Source organism: Rattus norvegicus, chromosome 13 (assembly GCF_036323735.1).
Source record: "Rattus norvegicus strain BN/NHsdMcwi chromosome 13, GRCr8, whole genome shotgun sequence".
In the NCBI taxonomy this organism is placed as follows: Eukaryota; Metazoa; Chordata; class Mammalia; order Rodentia; family Muridae; genus Rattus; species Rattus norvegicus.
The window spans coordinates 65,932,904-65,954,192 of record NC_086031.1 but is presented as its reverse complement, the minus strand read 5'-3'; the positions used below and the strand labels follow the sequence as shown (position 1 = coordinate 65,954,192).

Sequence of the window (21,289 nt, the reverse complement as noted above, 5' to 3'; positions counted from 1 at the left end):
AACAATAGAATTTAAAAACCAGATACTATTCAGTGGTTTTGCATAGCATGTAGATTGCCATAGACGGTGCCAGAACAGAGAAATCTAACAACACATTTAGCTCAGGGATTGAATTAGATTAACTTGGAATTCACCAGTCAACACCATCTGAAAAATGGAGGTACAAGGCTGAGTGACACAGGCAGTGAGCTTTAAACAGTAGCTTGTACAACAAGGAAACAAAGTAACAAAGCCCATTATATTGTGTCAACTCTTTTCCTCCACTCTCTTCCTCTCTTGACTTCTCCGAAAGTCAGGGTCAGACAAGCCCCACAGTTTTGGTGTGGTTAGGTCAGTAGTTCTATACACTATCATCTCTTGAGCCAGAGTGAGAAAGAGAGTTCACAGTGACAGGCTCTCATGATGTTTGTTAAGTAGCAGCTAGGGCTACTTTTAAAAATATGTTTTTATTAACCACATCATACATTCATTTTACACAATAATGCATTTTATTGCTCATCTTCATAAACATAGAATGTATTTTACCTATACCTTTCTTTTGGGTGCTTGGGATTGAACCCTGGCGCTTTGAGCAACTTTACATGTACTCTCACTATGCCACACCTGCAGCCTCACCACTGTTTTTTTAATTGGGTTTTTGAGGTAAGGTTTCTCTGTGTAGCCCTGGCTGTCCTGGAATTCACTCTGTAGACCAGGCTGGCCTCAAACTCAGAAATCCTCCTGCCTGTGCCTCCCAAGTGCTGGTATTAAAGGCATATGCCAGCACCGCTCTGCTATCTTTAAAAAGAGACAGTTACAATATTTTGTGTGTGTGTGTGTGTGTGTGTCCTCTTTTCTGTTGAGTCCAGCACAATGCTTGATGCTTTATTGGCCTTTGGTCACTGGATTGCTCTTGACAAACTTGGGAATGACAGTGTTGAAGAGTTTCAGCTCTCCTTCCAACATACTGACTGGCAACCTTGGCAGACAGCACAGATGATCGATCTGCAGTGTCCCCACTGAAGGTCTTCCTCATCTGGGTGTGAATGATGTCATGTGATCCAATGGCAGGTGCCACTGACGTCTCTTCACTTATATTCCTGACGCACATCTCTTTACAGATTTTAAAATAATTTCTGTTCATGAAATTTGCGTGTACAAAAATCCAAGATGCTATCATTTTAGACCTGATGATCCATTTGCAGAGTAAGTGTATATAACTGCTTGGTCTCTCCTTTCCTGGGAGCCCTCTGGAGTCAGCGTCCTAGGACCGAGAGCTCCTCGGTGTTTACTGTAAGATCAAAGACAAGAAATTCTGTTTACAGTGTGTATTCAGTGAGACTTCAGAACAGTAGGGGCACAACTGCCCTGAAAGAAAAAAAAATGTGTTTTGAAATACTTGTGATGTGTTATATTTATTTTGGTTTTTCGGTGCCTTTCTTTTAAAGCCACATTACTCAGATCCTGGATCGTACATACTGAAAATGTGTGTGGCTTGGGTGTGTGGCTTAAGCGTTTCCAGAAGTTGCACCGCTCGGAATTTGTTTTCACGTCAAGTTCAATGCTGAAGTTAGAAACAAAGAAAGAGAAAGGGGGGAGGGGAAAGAGGGAGGGAGAGAGGGAGAATAAAGGAAGGAAAAGAACTCTTCCTTTCAGACAAGTCCCTTAAGGATAGTCCAACAGTTAGCTCTCAACTCCCTCTCCAGGCTGTGTGTTCTGGGAGCTGCAGTCACCACTCTGGCACGGGCAAACAGGAGCCATCACTCTCTGAGGCACATAGCAGAGTCAGTCAGCCACTCTGGGGCTCCAGGTATAATCCAGGTCCAGATGAAAGGAACTCTGCAGGACCCCACTGTGCTTATAATTAGTTCAAGGATTGATGATTCCCATTTATATCTGAGGTTTTTACGGTTTTACCAGTCAGGAAAAGGTCCTTATGAAATTGCTTCTTTCAGGGTTTCCTTCCCTCTCTCTTGGATTATCATCATTATGTCCTAACTTTCTGTCTGTCTGTATGTCTGTCTGTCTGCTTGTCTGTCTGTATGTGTTCCCAGGTGACTTGAACTCTAATTAAGATTGCCCCTAGGAGCTGCCGAGATGGCTCATCGGGTAAATGCTTTGGCTACCAAGTCTGCTTCAGTTCCTGAATCCACACAATGAAATGAGAGCCTAACTCCTTCTTGTCAACCTTGGAGCTCCTGTAAATCCCACAGACACTGGTGGCGCATGCATGCCTCTCCCCGGGAGGATTATGAATTTGAGGATGGTTTCGGCTATGCAACTGAGTTTAAGGACAGTCTTGGTTTCCTCAGTAAGACTGCCTCAAAAGCAAACAGAAATGAATTTCAGATGAGGAACATTATTCTGGGTTGTTGTTTTGTTGTTGTGTGTGTGTGTGTGTGTGTGTGTGTGTGTGTGTGTGTGTGTGTGTGTGTTGAGAGACTGTACTGGCTGGTTTGTGTATCAAGTTGTGTATCAACTTGACACAAACTGGAGTTATCACAGAGAATGGAGCCTCCCTTGAGGAAATGCCTCCATGAGATCAAGCTGTAAGGCATTTTCTCAACTAGTGATCAAGGAGGGAGACCAAGCCCCTTGTGGGTGGTGCCACCCCTGGGCTAGTAGTCTTAGGTTCTTTAAGAAAGCAAGCTATGCAAGCCAGGGGAAGCAAGCCAGTAAGTAACATCCCTCCATGGCCTCTGCATCAGCTCCTGCTCCCTGACCTGCTTGAGTTCCAGTCCTGACTTCCTTTGGTGATGAGCAGCAATGTGGAAGTGTAAGCTGAATAAACCCTTTCCTCCCCAACTTGCTTCTTGGTCATGATGCTTGTGCAGGAATAGAAACCCTGACTAAGACAGTCAGTGTCTCAATATGTAGCCAAGAATGTCCTGACTTTGCTTTGTAGCCCAGGCTAACCTCAAACTCCTGACCCTCCTACCTTCCTGAGTCTTCTTAGTGCTGATATTGCAAGTACACAAGTGTGTACCACCATACCTGGCTGTTTTCTGTTTGTTTGTTTGTTTTTGTTTGTTTAAAAATCTGTACCCAAAAATTATGTGGAATGACTCCAACATATAATGGACTTAGCACAAATTTCTTCAAAAATTATTTTTAGCGTTGGTAGGGACCACACCCAGATCTTAATACCCAGCCTCATCATGCCTTCTAAAATGGAAGTCTCCATTTCGATATCTTCAATGCAGCCCATCTTCTCATCTTCAGCCAACATCCACTGGTGTCTGGGGCTTCCCCTTCACTCTTCCTTTTACTTCATACATACTAAGTAGGGACCAGACCCATGTGTTTCTCTCCCCTTTCAAGTCCCACAGTCAGCACTAGCTGTGATAGAATTGTACCACACTTACACTTTAATAAGCACTTTCTTCTAATGAGAGAACTGTCAGCCTCTGGATATACTTTTACACAGAACCAAAATCCATCACTTAAAATATGTAGGCATACAGCTATGCTTCCTTCTTTTCACAGATTTTAAGATTTATTTGTATGTGTGTGTGCCCATGTAAACTTATGTGCACTCTGTGTGTGTGTGTGTGCAGGGGCCCTTAGAAGCCAGAGGGCATCAGATTTCCTGAACTGGAACACATGTGGTTGTGAGCTGCTGGGCTGAGATCTGAACCCTAGTCCACTCCAAGAGCAGTTAAGTGCTCTTGATTTCTGAGCTATCTCTCTAGCGTCTTCTTTTCTTTTGTTAAGGCTTGCTCAATGTCCCTGGATTGGTGAGTTATCAATAGCCTGTGGTTATGGCCTGTGATAATTGCCTAAGCTGGATGTGGTGGTGTGCTCGAGGAAACTCACGAACCTAAGGCAGAAGAATCTCAGACTCAAGGCTAGCCTGGACTACATTGTAAGGCCTTGTTCTATAGTACATAAAAGACATAGTAGGTAATTAAAACACAGTCTAGTCTGTTATACAAATAACCTGAGCTAGATATGGCATCGGGGATGCTCCTGTGAGACGGGCAGGCACACAACAGGTTACATATAAGGTGACCCAGGGAGACTGCACATGTGTCTTGGTAACTGTGTCTTCCTGTTTGAGTAGGGAGTTAGATGCGATAGAACCACAGAAACTGCACTTGGGTAGCTAAGTCTCCTGGTTATGAAGGGAGTTGGATGGGGAAACTGAATGGCGCTGGTGCTGATCTTGGCACCCGTGTCTCCCGAGGGTTGGCATGTCCCTTTGTGGTTTATCTGCCTTGAGGCTCTTCAGCTGGGTTCTTTTTGCTAAACCAGAAAATAAAGTTCCCTGGAACTTTTACAACAATACACATGTGACACTACAAAATTATTTCTTTGAAAGATTCTGCTTTCGGTATACTGTCACTTGCCCTGTGGCTTTGAACTCTCCTCCTTGGCTGTTCAAGAGGGTCACTGGGAAAGCACCCTAAGTGGGAGAATGGGTACATGGTAATTCAGGAGGGGAAAAGGGTCACTTTACCATAGATATGCTATCCATTCATGAATATTCATAAGACCTTTAACAATCGACAGAGTGGGGATTGGAGAGATGGCTCTGTTGTTCTTACAGAGCACCCAGGTTAGGCTCCCGGACCCCACATGATGAGTTACAAATCTGTAACTCCAATCCCAGGGTATCCCATGTGCTCCTGCAGCCTCTGATAGGACTATGCCTGCTGATGGTACCCAGACACCTTCAGGCAAAAACTCACACAAATAAAATAGTAGGAATCCACAGAGCAGAACTCAACGGACTGCTCCACTCACTTTGGGTCGTCTTGCCCAGTGCGTCTGGAGTGTATGCTTTGTTCTGTTTCCCTAGACAAGCCATTGCGCGAGCTCTCTGTATCTCTCCACTGGAATCTTTCCTTTGAGGACGCCAGAACAGAGAGGAGACCTTCAGCTTGGTGACAGTCCCCTGTACTCCAGAGGATCACGTGGGCCCATGTCTTTGAGACCAGCCAGTCTGGTAAACAGAGAGAGAACCCGTGTTAAAGACAAAAGAAGTGAAGCGTGCAGCTGACTTTGGGTTCTCATTGCAGAAGCTCAGCCCTTGGCTGCCTAACTCAGGATCGCTGCCATGAGTTTGAGGCTAGCTTGTCTACGTAGCAAGTTCCAGGCCAGCCAAGGCTACATAGAGAAAGCACCAAAAAGGACCGGGGAGATGGCTTGCAAGGTTCTTTTGGTAAACCTGATGGCATGAGTTAGATCTGCAAAATCCGTGAAGTGGATGAAGAGAACCAACGTCCACAGGTCAGGTTATCCTTTGACCTCTAGACTGTGGCACATACCTGGCCACGCATTTGCATGTATGTCAGCGTGCACACATAAATAGGTGGTGAAGAGGTCAACAAAAACACAAGAGACAGGCTGGGCTGTGGTGGAGTACGCTTTTAATTTCAGCAGGAAGCAGAAGCAGGAGAATGTCTGGGTTCAAGGCCAGCCTGGTCTACAGAGTGAGTTCCAGGTTAGCCAGGGCTACAGTAAGAGTAGTCTTTACAAAAGCTTGAGTAGATCCTGACATTCCCTTGCTTAAAGTTCTTCAAGGATATTCCTCTCATCCCACTCGGTAGGCAGGGTGCAGGTGAATGTGGTGCCTTTCGAAGCCTCCGGCTTCCTTCTCTGTTCTATCAGCTGGTGGCTGCTCTGGCCTGCTCTGACTCACGTTTCTCCTTTATTCTTAGAGGGAATTCTCCACATCATTACCAGATTCTTCACTCCTGAATGATTTCTTCAGGGAGGTCTGGGGACATCCCTTTATGGGGAGTTCTACACTCAATGCTTTGAGAGTACTAAGAAGTGGAGTATCAGTCCCTCAGCCATCAAACAGCCTCCAAAAGCCCTCTTCATTTCCCGGAACTAAACTCCAGTCCTCACAGTGCCCACTCGGTGCTGCACGGCCTCCCATCTCTACCACTCGCCTGCTATCTAGTTTCTCCAGCATCTTAGGGTGCAGAGAGCCTTCCCATCTTGGGACTTTGGCCCTTGCTATTCCTTCTCTCTGGAGCCCCTCTCCCACATGCTTACACAGCTCACCCATTTCTGTTTTCTAAATGTCATGTTAGTGATGCCACCTCATTTAAAGCAGCATCCTGTCAGCCTGCCGCGCTGTTTTCTTCTTTCCATAACCTATTTTCCCCTCTACTCCAATGTTGGCTTTGTGATGGAGATCGTCCCTCTGCTTTATTTTACCAACAAAAGTTCTCTCTCGTTCTGGATGTCTGTTGGTAGGAGATGGTCTTACTTGGTAGCCTAGGCTGTCCCGGTGCACACTAACTGTAGCCCAGGCTGGTCTTAAATTCAGAGCAATCTTCTTGCTTTGACTTCCAGAGTGCTGTGTAAACTGCCACACCCAGTTTACGGGCACATTCAAAGCATTGTTTTCTTATAAAAGATGCCTACTCTGTTTACCAAAGGATCTGTTTTAGTGCCTGACACACAGTAGGAAATGAGCACTTTGGGGAATTAGATTCAGGCCAATCGGAAGGGATGACGATGAGGAGCAAAGAGCGCACTTAGCTTTAATACTTATTTGTTTGCCTTTTATTTATAGTTAGGCTAGTCAAAGGCAGCAGTGCGTTATGGGAAAGTACAGAACAGTCATCCGGGATAATCTGTCACCTTTGGACCAGCAGAATCCTTGTTTATATACATAGTGTTTGTACCTCTGACATCACGGCTGGTACACAATCCATCCTGAAGGCCAGGCCTATTAGTAAGATGTGTTCAGTGCTTACTGGAGCAAACTTTAGGCCTTTCTGAATGTGAACAACTGAAGAAGAACATTTAGTGGGCACTGGGATGAAGACTGAGTCGCCTTTAAAGTTATGTCTTCTACACAGTCCTCTTCAGGCAAAAATTAGAATCGAGGGGCACAGAACTCGATTGAAAAACCTTCCGGTCAGCTGTACTCAGGGTTGAGAGTTCCTGTCTTTAGGAATTAAAGTGCGTGTGTGAATTTGTTATACACTTAGACTTGAAGGCCCTGCCCACAGCTCAGCAGGAAAGGGTAAAGGAACACACTGGAGGCAAAAGCAGCCCACATAATTGCACTCAAGTTTTTGAAAATGAGGAAGAGGGAGGCGGAAGCAAGATGGCTCAGCCGGTAAAGGGCACCAACTGCTCGGGCTGAAGACCTGAGATCAGCCCTGGGGTCCTCCATGCTGTAAGAAGAGAACTGTCCCCTGGTCCCCATACACATGGTGTGGGACACGTAGGTATGTGTGCATGCAAGAAAAGGAAATAAAAAATGCAATTTGCAGACAACTGGAAAGTCAGTTTCAGGTCTTTTGAGTTGGATTTTGGCTGGGGCGTCATCTCAGGGTGACGGGACTCTGAGGTGTGTGAGACAGAGGTCCTTTGTTTTGGGTATGCTTGTTCTGCTCCTGTTCTTAGTTTGGGTTCTCTGCTCCAGGTAACAGTGCTTGACTGTGAGTGAATGTTAACTCTTCCATAAGCCAATATGTTCCCCTCTAGTAATCTGATTAGGTAGAAGGAAGGATGGAAGGCAGGAGGAAAGACAGAGGCAAGCAGGCAAGGGAAACAGTGCGTTTAATACCATTTATTTAACATCTGGTCCTGAGATCCAAAGACCTTGGTCGTGTTGTTGCTTTGGTCTGATCACTTAACATTTAGAGTTTATTCTCCAAAGCAGGGCCAGTTAGCCTCTTCTGTGATTGGCCAGGTAATAAGACTTTTAGAAACAGCAGGCCATGGATATGCTCTCTGTGCAATCCCATGACTCTTCCACCCAACCACCTCCATTTTCTGTCTGGAGTAGATTGATGCTAGAACTGTTAACATGTTAACACCGTCATGCCAAAGGAAGCTGGGCCTGGTGCTCACACCGGTCATCCCAGGATTCAGAACACCGAGAAGGGGAGATCTCAAGTTGGAGTCCTTCCTGGGCTGCAGAGTGAGACTCCTCTATTTCAAAAAGAAAGAGAAAAAAAGAAAGAAAGGAAAGGAAAGAAAAAAAGTCAAATCAAACAAACACCCACTGAGAAATGCTAAAGGAAAATCCCCAAGGGTTCAAGACTTAGTGCGGGTCACGAAGGTCAGGACCAAGCTCCACACCCAGCCCTGCCAGAGCGTTTTGCATAGGAGGAGGAAAGGGCTTGTAAAGGAAAGTGCAAGGCTTTGTCTAGTGGACGCACTTCGAGAAATATTCAAAACTTGTTTTGCATTCTTGTTTTGCATTTAGTGTAGTTGATGTCATCTTATTTTATAATCACAACACAAAGATGCTATTTCCAAGGGACTTTAATGCTCCTGTGACATTTTTCCATTCCAAATATTAGGACAGATTTTAGAGTTTCTGCCTTCCTTAATATACATGAAAAACAATGAAATGCAGGGGGTGGGGGGAGACAATTAGGTTGTTAATTTAGCACTTACAGTGCAGCTTGTCGCTTTTTCTCAATTAGCGTATGATTAAAGCATTTCCATTTCTTGTTCCTCAAGTTTTCTGTATCTAAGGTAGAGCAGTGACATGTGTACTAATTATCTTAAGCCCTTTGAAGTCCTTGGGCGTCTGTATTGTGTCATTAGAGTATGCCTTAAAGACTATTTTTCTCATTATACCAGCGAAAGCTAGCCGAATGTAGACCAGCGATAAACAACCCTTCGGAGACTTACTCCTGAGAGCAGAGGCGCAAGGCAGCCCTGGGAAGGTTCCGTAGGCAGCAACAAGCACCCAGGTGGAGATGGTGATGCAAGAGGAAGCAAGAGGGGTAGTGCGCCTGCGCACCAGGCAGGGCACGGCCAGGTACCGAGCCAACAGCATTTATGGTAGGATATTTGGGCACGTTTTCTTAATGTTTCCTTTCAAATAAAGAACTGTTCTTTTCAATAGTTGACTGCTTTTGAACACTATCCTTTAAAAAAGATATTACCATAGATAGCATGGATATAGCTCTCCAAAAGAAAAATTCTACGGCTCATTGTATTGCATCTCTATGTACCTTCCAAGATACGTTAACGGATTCTGTTTGTGAAGCCAGGAACTAAAGTGTACGTCCGAGATCTGTCGTTGCCATTCACTATCTCTGACATTGCAATTACACGTCGCCTTCTACATGTATTTCCTCTTAGGGGAGGTTTCGTGACGCTTCTTGTTGGTGTTACAATACACCCCACAGAAACTACTGAAGGAAGACTCATGGGAGTTTGCTTTTATGGAGGGTTGTTCAAGATTTTATATCGCTACTCTAACAGACTTAAGGAAGAGTAGAAGAAAGAGAGGAGCTCAGAAGGAAGGAAGACAAGATGGGTTCCTCAAGGAAGAAGTTCCTGCTTGGCTCACAGCTTGAGGGTGCAGTTCATCATGGTGGCAGGAGTTTCGCAGCCAGGGTGTGGAGTGGCTGGTCCCCTTGCCCCTGGAGTCAGAAAGTAGAGAGGGATGGAGGGCAGGACCCCATTGGCTTTTTCCTTTTTACTCATCATTCTATCCCAGCCCTTGTGACGGTGCTGCCCACATTCTAGGTGGGTCTTTCCTTCTCACTTAAATCTCACTAGAAGTAGCTTTATAAATAAAATCAGAGGTGTGTTTCCACTCACAGGTTAGTTGCCGTTTTTTATTGAAAAGAACGAATTAAATACTGGGTGGTTCTTGAATATATAAGGTCCGAGTTAGGGCTTGTTGGGACTGTTTCTGGAAGGGGGGTTGATTGATTAGAATCCAGAGACTTACCTTGATCCACTGCTACCAAATAAGCTTGTGTCCAGGGTAGTCGCTCTCCCTCCCTCAATTCCCCTCCCTCCCTCCACTATTTCACTTCTCTCCACTTTCTTCTCTCTTCCCCGGCCTCCTTCCTCACGTGGAAAAAGGAACAGAAGAAAACACCAATTTTACACCCTATGAAAACACAAGGTTGAAGACTCCTCAGCCACCCTTCCTAACTACATCTCCTTTGCACGGGCGACTGCAAAGTTCTGCCTCTCTCCTCGCCCCTCCCCCTCTCTCCCACCTTCCTCCTTCGCACATGCTTACTGCCAAAGTGATAGGGGAGCTATTTTGTTTTAAATAGAATTTCCAAGGATCACAATAGTAATATCTGTTTGCAACTGAGCACTTATGAAAATATAAAAAATTTATCTCATAATCCACAATTCCATTATCTGCAGATAATGACCGTTAATATTTCCATGCATTCCCACCCAGTGATCTTTTCCCTTTGTGTGTGTCTGTATTTGTGTGAGGCATGTGAGGGGGTGGGTGGGTACTGTGTGCGCTCATGACGTGGAGTCCTGGGATTGACTTTGAACGTCTTCCACAATAATTTTTCACTCTATTTTTAAAAAACATGTTTCTTTTATTTTGAGATTATAATGTAATTACATGTCACCCTGTCATTCTTCCCGCTAATTCCCCCATCTCCTACTCCTTTGTCTCTCTCAAGTTCATGGCTTTTTCCCCCCCATTAATTATTGCTACATGCGTGTACATCTATGTATTTCTAAATGTGACCTGCTCAGTCTATATGATGCACACGCACTTTCGGGGCCGTTGTATTGGATAACTAGCTGGCGTGCTCTTGCTAGGGAAAGCCCATGTCTTCCAATTCAGTATTGTTATCTGCCTGGAGTGCTTTGTATGGAACTGGGGCTTCACGGGCTTTCCTCCACCCACTCTACCACATCTGCTGCTGTCCTCCTTCAGCTCATGTTTAGCCCGTCTTGTTGGTGACACTTTGGGGTATCACTTTGGAGGTTCCTAGGAGACCCAGTCTCTCAGCCGACTCTCCTATCCTCTAGCTTTTACAGTCTTTCTACCCCTCTTCCCTGAGCCGTAGGTACTGGAGTCATTTTGTATACCTTGGCAGTAACCAATGACTAATTGGTCTTACGGCCCACTTCACAGGAGGAGAATCATGCCCTAGTACTGCAGATCTAGCCAGCTACCCGGGCTGGGGAAGCCATGGATCCTGGAGAAGAACCTAAACCCCACCCCCAACCAAGCCAGCTCAATCTATTACCCTCTAAATATCTGTCCTTATGTTCACAGATTGGTGTAGTCTTCACCCCAAAACGTCCCCATCCCTAGCACATTCTGTTGCCTTCTAGCGTCTCCACCAGCACCTGCTTGCTCTTGGGATAAAGTCCCAATTCTCCAGTGTAATAAAATAAAAACCCTCAGAGGCCTGGCCCTGTGTTATCTTCATTGCCAGATCTCTAGGACGAGGAGTTCTCTCTGACCTCCAGCACGCCGGGGCCTCTTGTCTTCCTGGGATTTTGTACATATTGTCAGTTTTAACTCTGAAACTCGAGCTTATTTTCTTTCTTAAAACTACATTTATTCTCTCTCCTCTCTCTCTCTCTCTCTCTCTCTCTCTCTCTCTCTCTCTCTCTCTGCATGTGTGTTTACATACATGCCATAGCATGCTTGTGGTGGGCAGAGAACAACTTGCAGGAGCTGGTCTTCTCCTCCCACCATGTGTATTCTAGGAATGGAGCTTTGTCAGGTTTGGTGGCAAGTGTCATCTCCTGAGCCTTCCCTTCCCTTCCCTTCCCTTCCCTTCCCTTCCCTTCCCTTCCCTTCCCTTCCCTCCCCTTCTCTTCCCTTCCCTTCTTTTTCCCTTCCTTCCCTTCCCTTCCCTTCCCCTTCCCCTTCCTTCCCTTCCCTTCCCTTCCCCTTCCCTTTCCCTTCCCTTTCCCTTCCCTTCCCTTCCTTCCTTTCCCTCCCTTCTCCTTTCCTCTCTTCTCCTCCCCTCCTCTCCCCTCTCCTTTCCTCTTCTTTCCTCCCCTCCCTTCCTTTTATTTTCTTTTGAACAGGGTCTCACTGTGAACCCCTGGTACAGCTGGGACTTATCCATGTAGAACAGGCTTCCCCCAGAGATCCGCAGCCCTCTGTCTGTCTGCTGGGATTAAAGGTGCACAGAACCTTACCAGGGCCCCAAACTTATTTTCCTTAGGAATTTTTGTGCTGATGCCTCCAGACACAGCTTCATTGCACTATCAGTTACTTATTTGAGACAAGGTCTCCTGGGGCCCAGGCTGGTCTTGAGCGTGGTCAGTAGCTAGGGGTGACTTTGAACTCCTGATCTTCCTGCCTCTGCCTCCCAAATGCCAGGGTACCAGGTGTATCCATCATATTCTGCTTCTCACTGCAGCCTTTTGTAGGAAGCTTTTCTCCTTCCCTTTGTCCTAATGGTCAGTCCCTGGCCTTGGGCCCTCTTCCTGATCTGTGAGACAACTTTTACACTAAGCTGCCCTTTCAGACCTGGGCATCTGCTTCCTCTTCTGTGTGGGAACTGGGACCATGTCTGTCTGTCCTGTGTGTCTAGCATGGAGGGTGTGGGATGAAATAGAAAAACGAGGTGAGAGGTTTTCTTGCTTCGTTTTGATAGATGGTCTTACTTTATTGTCCTGGCTGGTCCTAAATTTTTAAACTTGTGGTGATTCTCCTGTTTCTGCTTACCTAGTACTGGGATTGCAGATGTAACCAAACTGCTATACCTGGTTTGAACAAGACCTGGTTTTAACCGAGATTAATTAGTGCATTTGTGGTTTTCTTTCTTAAGCTGACTCTAACTCTACAATGTTTTAGGAACATTTCCCCAGCCCTATTTACATTTTTCCTGACTTTGAATGTCTACCTCCTTTGGGGGAAATAATTCAAGGAGAAAATAATCTCTGTCTGGACTGTAAGTGAACAAACACCTCCTTACACTGAGCCCAAAGCGAGGGAGGAGAGATGGCCGGTACAAGAATAAAAACTTCAGTGAATACAGTTTGCTTTTAGAATGTTTATTTTAAAACTGCTTTATTACATTACTTTTTTATTTATTTACTGTGTTATGGTAATTATCATTTTGGGGGTTGCTAACCCCCCTTCTTGCCTTCAAATATCTATTAGGGATTTCCACCCCACTTCAGATCATTTAGTTCTGAAATAAAAGACAGAGACCTTTAGATTTATAATAAGCCTTAAAGCACTAGAGTTGTGCAGATATCAGTCCTCTATGCTATTTTGTCTACTTCCCTGTCAAAATCCCCGAGATATGACTCGACACATGTTCCTCTTGGGCTGCCCCTGCTCCAGCAGGCTAACCCCCGTGGCCATGTGCTCTGGATCCACACTATCCCTGCCGACTCCTTCCTTCTCATCTTCTATCTCCTTGTGGTCCCTGCCTGAGACCCCAAGCACCAGGGAACCTTTGGTCCACCTCCTCTCTTCTGCCCAGCCCAGCCTGTAGGCATCTTTATTAACCAATCAGGAATAACTTGGGGGGCAAGATTTACATATCGTCATTTGGTATCCATGAGGATCTCCTTGTCAGGGGCAATAAGATCTTGGGGGCCAGTATTTAGCATTTGAATAAATACATAGCAGCACCAGATGAACCCCGTGTGTGTGTGTGTGTGTGTGTGTGTGTGTGTGTGTGTGTGTGTGTGTCTGGCACACACATGGATGACATATTGCATGTAGAGGTCAGGGGACAACTTGTGGGAGGCAGTTCTTTTCTTCACCATATGGAATCTGGAGATGGAATCCAGGTCATCTGGCTTCACAGCATACTCTCTACCCATAAGCCACCTCACTGGCCTACAATTTCTGTTTTTCTTTTCTTTTTTTGGGGGGGAACAAGTTCTTGTGCAGCCCAGGCTGACCTCAACCTCATTATGTAATGAAGTTAGCTCTCAGTCCTCCAATGTCTTGCTCCACCTCCCTAGTGCTCTCTGTGAATTCAGACACATACTTCTTGTCTGGCTAACTAAAGCTCACTGTACAGCTACACTGTTAACACTCAGGAGGAGAATCAACAGGTTCAAGCCACTCTGCGCTGTGTACTGAGTTCTAATCAAGCCTGAGTTACAAAGCAAAACTTGTTGATTTCTGTGTTTCAGTGAGTGACTCATGGAATCACCGAGGTCACCAGACATAGAAGGTTGGTGTTGTTTCTTGGTGTACTCCTCCCTGGGCAGTCCCAACGATCTTCTTTGTAGACTAGACCTCATGTTCACAACACTAAGGAACTTTCTTGGTCTTACATCCACAGCCTTCCTTAGCTAGGTCAGCCTGGAGCTCCCTGAGGGCTGTGTCTGCCTACACTTGTGCTCGAGTTACGTGAGACTCATTGTGTTTGAACCTGTCCCCTTCCCTTCAGATACAGGACTTGTAGCAGTTAACCTCAGATTCCTAAATCTTCTCATCAGCCCGCACAGGATCCGAGTCTTCCTCATTAGGATCGCTGGCCAGGCCTATCCTCTCTCACCTGCCTATGCCTAGGGGCCGGCCCTTCCAGGTGTTTTTCTGGTATCTGGTCAGCAACCGAGAAGCACAGGTTTATGGAACATCCACAGGTTTGGGGATAATCAGCCTCTGATTGGATTCAGGATCTCACGTCAGTTGGCACTAGAGGGTTCACTGGCTCTCACTGGGCTCCTGCTGCTTCCTGCCTCGCTCAGGATACTTCTCTCAAAGCCTGAGCACATTTTTTAAGGAAGTGAATTTATTATTTCTTTCTTTTGCTGTTGCTGCAGACAGACCCAGAATGCTGTTGTGTGTGAAGTACATGGTGTAGTTTCTACACCCCCAGTTCTTGTTTTGCAAAGTTTCAATGATACTACAAAGAGAGAGTAAGATGATGTTGAAAGTCTGTTGGCTAGCAAGATGGCTCAGCAGGTAAAAGCACTTATTACTAACACTGATGTCCTAATCCTCAGAATCCTCAGAGTAGAAGAAGAAAGCTAACTTTTATAGTTGTCCTCTGACTCCAACATGCATGCCATGGTATAAACTCATACTCTCTTTCCCTACACCCACTCCCCCCTCTCTCTTACACACACAGAGACAGACAGTCAGACAGACAGACAGATACACACACACACACACACACACACACACACACTGAATAGTGTAACTTCTCAGTCTTCCTCACATGGTCTACTTTTCCACTGACCACAGGTCTTCTCAAACTCATCAGACCCTTTCAGAACGATTGATAATTTCATAATCACATGATACTCACTTTATATGCTAAGAAAAGGAAAGTTGCTTAGTATTATTACTATTGTTATGTATATGGGTGTTTCACATGCATGAAGGTTCGTGGACATGTATACTTGGCGACCACAGAAGCCAGAAAAGGGTGTTGGGTCCCCTGGAATTAGAGTTGCACTTGGAACTGCCATGTGGGTACTGGGAATTGAACCTAGGTCCTCTGGACGAGCAGCCTTAACTGCTGAGCTATCTCTCCAGCTGTGTTATTACTATTTCTGTATGCTGAGTTGAGGTTTTTGTTTATTTCATTTGTCCCCCCCCCTTTTTTAAAGGGGGAGGGTTTTCTCTATAGCCTAAGCTGGCCTCAGATTCACTATGTATTTGAGGCTGGTCTTGAACTCCTGATCTTCATGCCTCTGCTGGGATTATAGGCATGTGTAACATGTCACTATATCTGTATCATAAATCAAGTTTAAAACAACAATTAAAAGAACCCACTATACAGTAAAAAGGAAACAATCCCCCAAAGTAGTATTGACTTAGAGTTCCTAGAAACTTCTGTAATGTGATCTATTTTCAGTAAGCACAGCATGTGGCCACAGACAGATGAGTCTAGCAGGAGTTCAGTTCTCTCTGAACTGACACCACTCCTTGTTTCCTTGACAGTTACTTGTTGGATTGTCTTTATGCCTTTAGTCCCTGCTCCCCAAAAACCCAATTGAAACTAATGTTGCAAAGTTGTTAACAAAATGAACTCCCAAATATAATCTCTGTCTCTGTCTCTCTGTCTCTGTCTCTCTCTGTCTCTCTGTCTGTCTGTCTCTGTCTCTCTGTCTCTTTTTCTCTCTGTCTCTTTCTCTTTCTGTGAGACAGAGAGACAGAGAGGAGATTAGGCAATAGGCAGAGTATTGAAATGGTGAGCACTTGCAGCGTCAAGAGCTGAGGGGCCCAGGAGCATCTAGACAGGTCCTGCCCACCTAGAGGAGTGGGGCTCCATGTCTTCTGCGTCCTCTTGCCTTTTCCCCACCCACAAAATTCAGCGCGAACTGACAGGTAGCATGACCTTAGGACAGCAGCACTTTGTAAAACGTCCAGTAGCCACCAACAGTTTTCTCTGTGAAAAATACAGAGTTCAAAGTGAATGGCACTCAGAGGGTGTCCCAGATTGTGTCATGTGGCGTTTTAGTGCGGGATGGCAGGGGTGCAGGAGTATTACTGCTTTGGATGGGATCTGGTTTCATACAACCTAGTTGGTGGTTGACAGTCTCTAGGAAAAACATTTCCCTTCGTTTTTATAATTCTTCAGAGCTTTTCAGCAGCAAGAAGGTCCTGGAAGGACAAGCGTGTAGTTACTCTCAGGTACAGAGATCAAATAAATTCAGAATTATTACGAAGTTAATATGACAGTTCTGGGCAAACAGAACTTTACATAGTGTATATTATGTCTTTAAAAAAAATGGCCTTCTATGTATTCTATTTCTGGCCAGTGAGAGAAGAGATGTTGCTTAGCAACCAGTGGCTTCTGCTCAGCTGATGGATAAAATGGATAACACTGTAGATCAGAGGCAAATCGTGTCAACCGACACAAGTTTGCTTTGCTCCCAACTCAGAGTTTTTAGTATTCCTAAAATACAAAACTGTATCACAGCGTCACTCATTATTTTCACAGAATACAAACTAAACATCTGATACAAACTAGAGCACACAAAGGCACACCTCTCAGACTAAAAAGCCACCAGGCTCTTTGTTTTGACTGGAAAGTAACATTTATTTGCTCTTTTTGGTAACAGCATTGTATAGTTTGAGTACCTTGATTTTTTTTTTTTTTTTTTTTTTTTTGAGCTGGGGACCGAACCCAGGGCCTTGCCCTTGCTAGGCAAGCGCTCTACCGCTGAGCTTAATCCCCAACCCCTACCTTGATTTTTTTAAAGTTGGAAATCCACTTAAAAATAATTTTACTCTACAATCGAGCCTGGGAAGCAAGGCACCATGATGCACCCCTGTAATTCTAGTACCAGAGATGTAGAAGTAGAAGGATCAGGGGTTCAAGGTCACCCAAGTTTGAAGCAAGTTCTGTGAGACTGTCTTAGAAACAAAACAGGAGCAACCAAAATGTGCCTGCATCTAGCTATTGAATTTTTTAAGCTCTGATTATAATTCTTTTATGTGGGAAGAAAAAAAATGTTTGCGACGGAAGAAAATGTTTAATGTTTTAAGATCTCAGCACAGGATTTTAGCATCTAGCAATGGAGAAACTGATATAGGTAGTTAAGTGTACACAGGACCACTCAAGTAGCAGTTTTCTAAAAGTCCCTAAGTTTTGAAGTGTTATGCTAAAATGTTTTAGATGGAAAGGTTAGCATGTAAATGAAGGAAATTCATAGACTGAGTTCTCGAGTGTGTAGAGCTATATGACTGTTTATGTCCTAGAACAGCTCATTATATAAGAAGGACCTTAGAGTTTTATTCTTGGTATGGGGGTCTTACTGTGTTGCCTAGGCTGATCTTGAACTAGGGCTTATGTGAGCCTCCTGTCTTCACCTCTCAAGAAGTTGAAACTACAGGTCTGTATCACCATGACTGGCTATACTTATTATACTTAAATTCTCTCTCTCTCTCTCTCTCTCTCTCTCTCTCTCTCTCTCTCTCTCTCTCCCCCTCTCCCTCTCCCTCTCCCTCTCCCTCTCCCTCTCCCTCTCCCTCTCCCTCTCCCTCTCTGTCTCTCTCTGCCTCTCTCTCTCTGTCTCTCTCTCTCTCTCTCTCTCTCTCTCTCTCTCTCTTTCCTTCCACATAGTGGTGGGAGATTGTGCAGTGGTGAGAATTTCCTAGCTGCTGCGATCAGGAAGCTAACAGACCCACTGAACTTAGAGAGTATTGGGGTGAGATATTTGATGTGACTGCAGATGTGCTCAGAATTGACGGGTTATTGGGGGACAGGCTTGGGACTGTGCTGTGATCTTGGGTACTCTAGACTTTCTGGGTCTTTCCTTGTCTCCAGAACCTTCCCTTGGTTCTTGTGATGGTCAGGGAGAGTGTGGCAAAACCAGTGCCTGATACCAGTGGTTCTCAACCTTCCCACTGTTGCTGCGACCCTTTAATACAGTTCCTCATGCTGTGGTAAACCCCACCCATAATATTAATTCATTATACTTCATGACTATAATTTTGCTACTGTTATGAATTATGATGTTAATGTCTCATATGTAGGATATCTGATATGTGACCCCCCCCCCAAAGGGGTCATGACTCACAGGTGGAGAACCCCTCCCTGACTCGTAAGCTGGCTCTATTGTTGGGATGAGTTGAGAATTGGGGCAGGAACAAACTGGTCTTTTCAGCACCCATGTGAGGCAGGCATGTCTGTGTTTACAGGACTTTCGCTAAAGGTAAGGAATGGCTTCTACAGATACATACATGGAGCTACAGCGTACGCTCTGCAGGGGTGAAGGATTCCATTTAAAAATCTCTGCTGGCGTGAGTTTCTGATGTCTGTAGCCAGTTCCCCTGGAACTTCATGTTTCTCTCACTACATGTTTCTCGACTCTCGGACGAACAGAAAGCTCAGAAAGGCCACTAATTTATTATTCGAGGTAAAAGTGGTTCTGCTGCTACCTTGATCTTTGTAGCTGAGCGAATGTAGATGCACAGGTAGAATTTGTAAAACAGCGGGACACCAGAGGTGTCCGTGGATACCGGTGGCCACCTCCTACAGCTTTCTATTGGGTACCAGCTCCTGGAACAAAGGTCTGAAGAGGGATCTTAGGCAAGATGTAAGTTTCTTTTTCACGAATTGCCTAGCACAAGTAGACTTTGGCTACTATGGCTGCTTAATGGTGCCAGAAGGGGTTTTCTAGTGTGGCTCTGCCATCCTCGGTGTGGAGTTTCCACTTTGCTTTAAACTCATGGTGTGGCCAAGGCTGTTCTTGAACTCCTGACTCTTCTACCCCCCACCTCCCTGTGTTGGCATTGTAACATGCACCCTCCACATGTACTGTGAATGTTTAGGAATAATTATAGGAAGTCATTGGGCTTTTGTCTATTGTTTTAGAGACAGCTAAACAGTTTAGATCGATGGAAAAAGCACCTTTAGAAGAGATTTATTAATGATGGCACCCAAGGCCTGGGAAAGATCGTGAGCTGGGATGAGTTGAGAATTGGGGCACGAGCTGTTCCTTTCAGCATCCATGGTGGAGTGTAGAAATTGGGGCCATCAAGAAGGCTCACCTAGTAGAGGTGCTTGCTTCCAAGCTTAAAGACCTGAGTTGGATTCCTGGAACCCACAAGGTAGAGGGAAGAAATTGACTCTGACTTCCACATGTGTAGTGTAGCATGTGCATGGTCATGAGGTTACACACACACACACACACACACACACACACACACTAAATACGTGAAATGTAAAAAGGCATTTTTTTTCTTTCAGGCAATGACAAAGGAGAGAAAGGCGATGAAGAACCAAATGAATGTTTCAGGCAGAAGAAACATCGTCTGTCAGAGTTACTTAATTTCTAGAGGGTGAGCTGGGAGGACAGAGGACATGGCTCAGCAACTGACTGCTAGCCCAGTGTGTGCCGGCGAACCACAGCCCGCACAAGACTGTGGAACTAGTGGCTGGAGAATTACCTTCCTCATGAGCAAGGATGGGAGGGCAGCCACGGATGACGGCCCATGTCTATAATCTTTGTGTTCAGGAAGCTGAGACTGGAGGATTGGGTTGGGCTTGAGGTTAGCCTAGGCTACGTACTACAAAACCTATTTCAAGTCAAATCAACAATAACGTCAAAGACTGGGCTACAGAAAGGCTGGTGCCTGATGCTAGTGTTACTGTAGAGATGTGAGTTTCAGGAGTTCAGCTGTTGGAATTGCCCCTTTCCCTTCAGGGTACCCTCGGGAATTTTTATGTGAGTGTTCAAACACTGTAAAGATTGGTAACAATTGTAATTTGATCCTGAGAGGTAACACAAGGGGGACGCTCCTGAGTCATTCAGTTCCTAATTGAAGTTCTTGGCCTTGAGAATATTCTTTAAGGAGAGACTCAAGACTAAGTTCAAAGCCTTTCCTTAAATTTCAGCAGGTCCCAAAGGAGACCAGCGAGCTGCAGATGCTTGTTGCATGGTTTCCTTCCAGGAGACTACTCTGAATTCATTCTGAAGTCAAGCATGTAGACTAAGACAGCAACGGTGCAGAAGACTGGTGCCTGGTACCCCTCTGGGCATGTGCAGTTCGAGGCCATGCAGCTTGAGGAGCCTTGATCCACAGTCCGGCTATCAGGCTCTGCCCAAATCCAAACAGCCTCTGAGCAGACAGGCATTTAGAGTGCTGTATTCGTCTGCTTAGATCTCTCTCTTTTTTTTTTCCTTCTTTTTTCTTTTTTCGGAGCTGGGGACTGAACCCAGGGCCTTGCGCTTGCTAGGCAAGCGCTCTACCGCTCTACCGCTGAGCTAAATCCCCAACCCCTGCTTAGATCTCTTATGGCATGCGTCTCTGCAATCTTTTAAATTTGTTTCTCTGCCTACCAGCAAACAGCCCAGAGCTTTCAATCACTCGAGGGGACTATTCTTTATGGGATATTTGTGTTCTCCTGTTTGGATTTTTAATTAAAAAAAAAACTCATTGAAGTTTTGTACATGTATTAATGAATTTTAGCAATCTCATTTCCATGAACTTTTTAGTTATCAAAGTAAAAATGTTGACCAGGACTTCGGCAGAAATATTTTCCAGACATTACCATTAAGTTTATAAATGGTAAGCCATACTTAATAGCTTTGAGGGCTGGACAGAGTATAACATATGGAAGGGGTCAGAGGGCAGAACATGTGGAAGAGCTCAGAGGCCCCTGCCGTGGGGGTTAGCTTTTCAGGACATTGAAGGCAGTACTTAGGAAGGTCTTAAAGGATAGCCAGTCCCTTTAACCCGTGCATGAATTATTACCGAGACCTATAGACTGCAAGAACTGTCGGGCAGAACCCAACAGTCCAGAGCAGGCTCCATGGCAGTCTAATTACCTCGCAGGAAGAAACCATGAAGGAAGCAAGCAGCCCGAAACACTGAGTAGCAGGACTCCCATCTCCACTCTCAGTACTCCCCCTTGATTGCAGTCCCTTAGTCCCTCTAGCCTGTTTCTCCCAAGAGGCAAACATATCCCCAGCTTCACAACTCAACAGAAAGGAGTCTGTTTTCTCTAGAGACTTAATTTTTAAATCCTAGAAAAGAATTCATGTCTGTGACAGACCCAGAGAGGAAGATGGATGGATTTTGTGTAGAAGTACTTCAATGGACAGGCATCAACAGAGTCCCAAAGGCAAAATGGGGCAGGGGGTGTTCACCCAAGGAAGTATGGAACACGGTCCCCATACCAAAGCAAAGACACAAGCACAGCCTTTGTGT

At 45.2% G+C, this 21,289-nt stretch overlaps 1 long non-coding RNA gene across 2 annotated transcripts; it reads left to right on the top strand.

The window, feature by feature from the left end:
• The first annotated feature begins 887 nt into the window (after window positions 1-887).
• LOC134481568 (uncharacterized) lies at window positions 888-20,520 on the top strand. Of its 2 annotated transcripts, XR_010057225.1 has the most exons (3): window positions 888-8,748; window positions 19,326-19,417; window positions 19,977-20,520. It is a non-coding gene; the product is annotated as an uncharacterized LOC134481568 (long non-coding RNA). The 2 variants fall into 2 exon arrangements; XR_010057224.1 differs by having other exon boundaries at window positions 19,326-20,520.
• The last annotated feature ends 769 nt before the right edge of the window (window positions 20,521-21,289 follow it).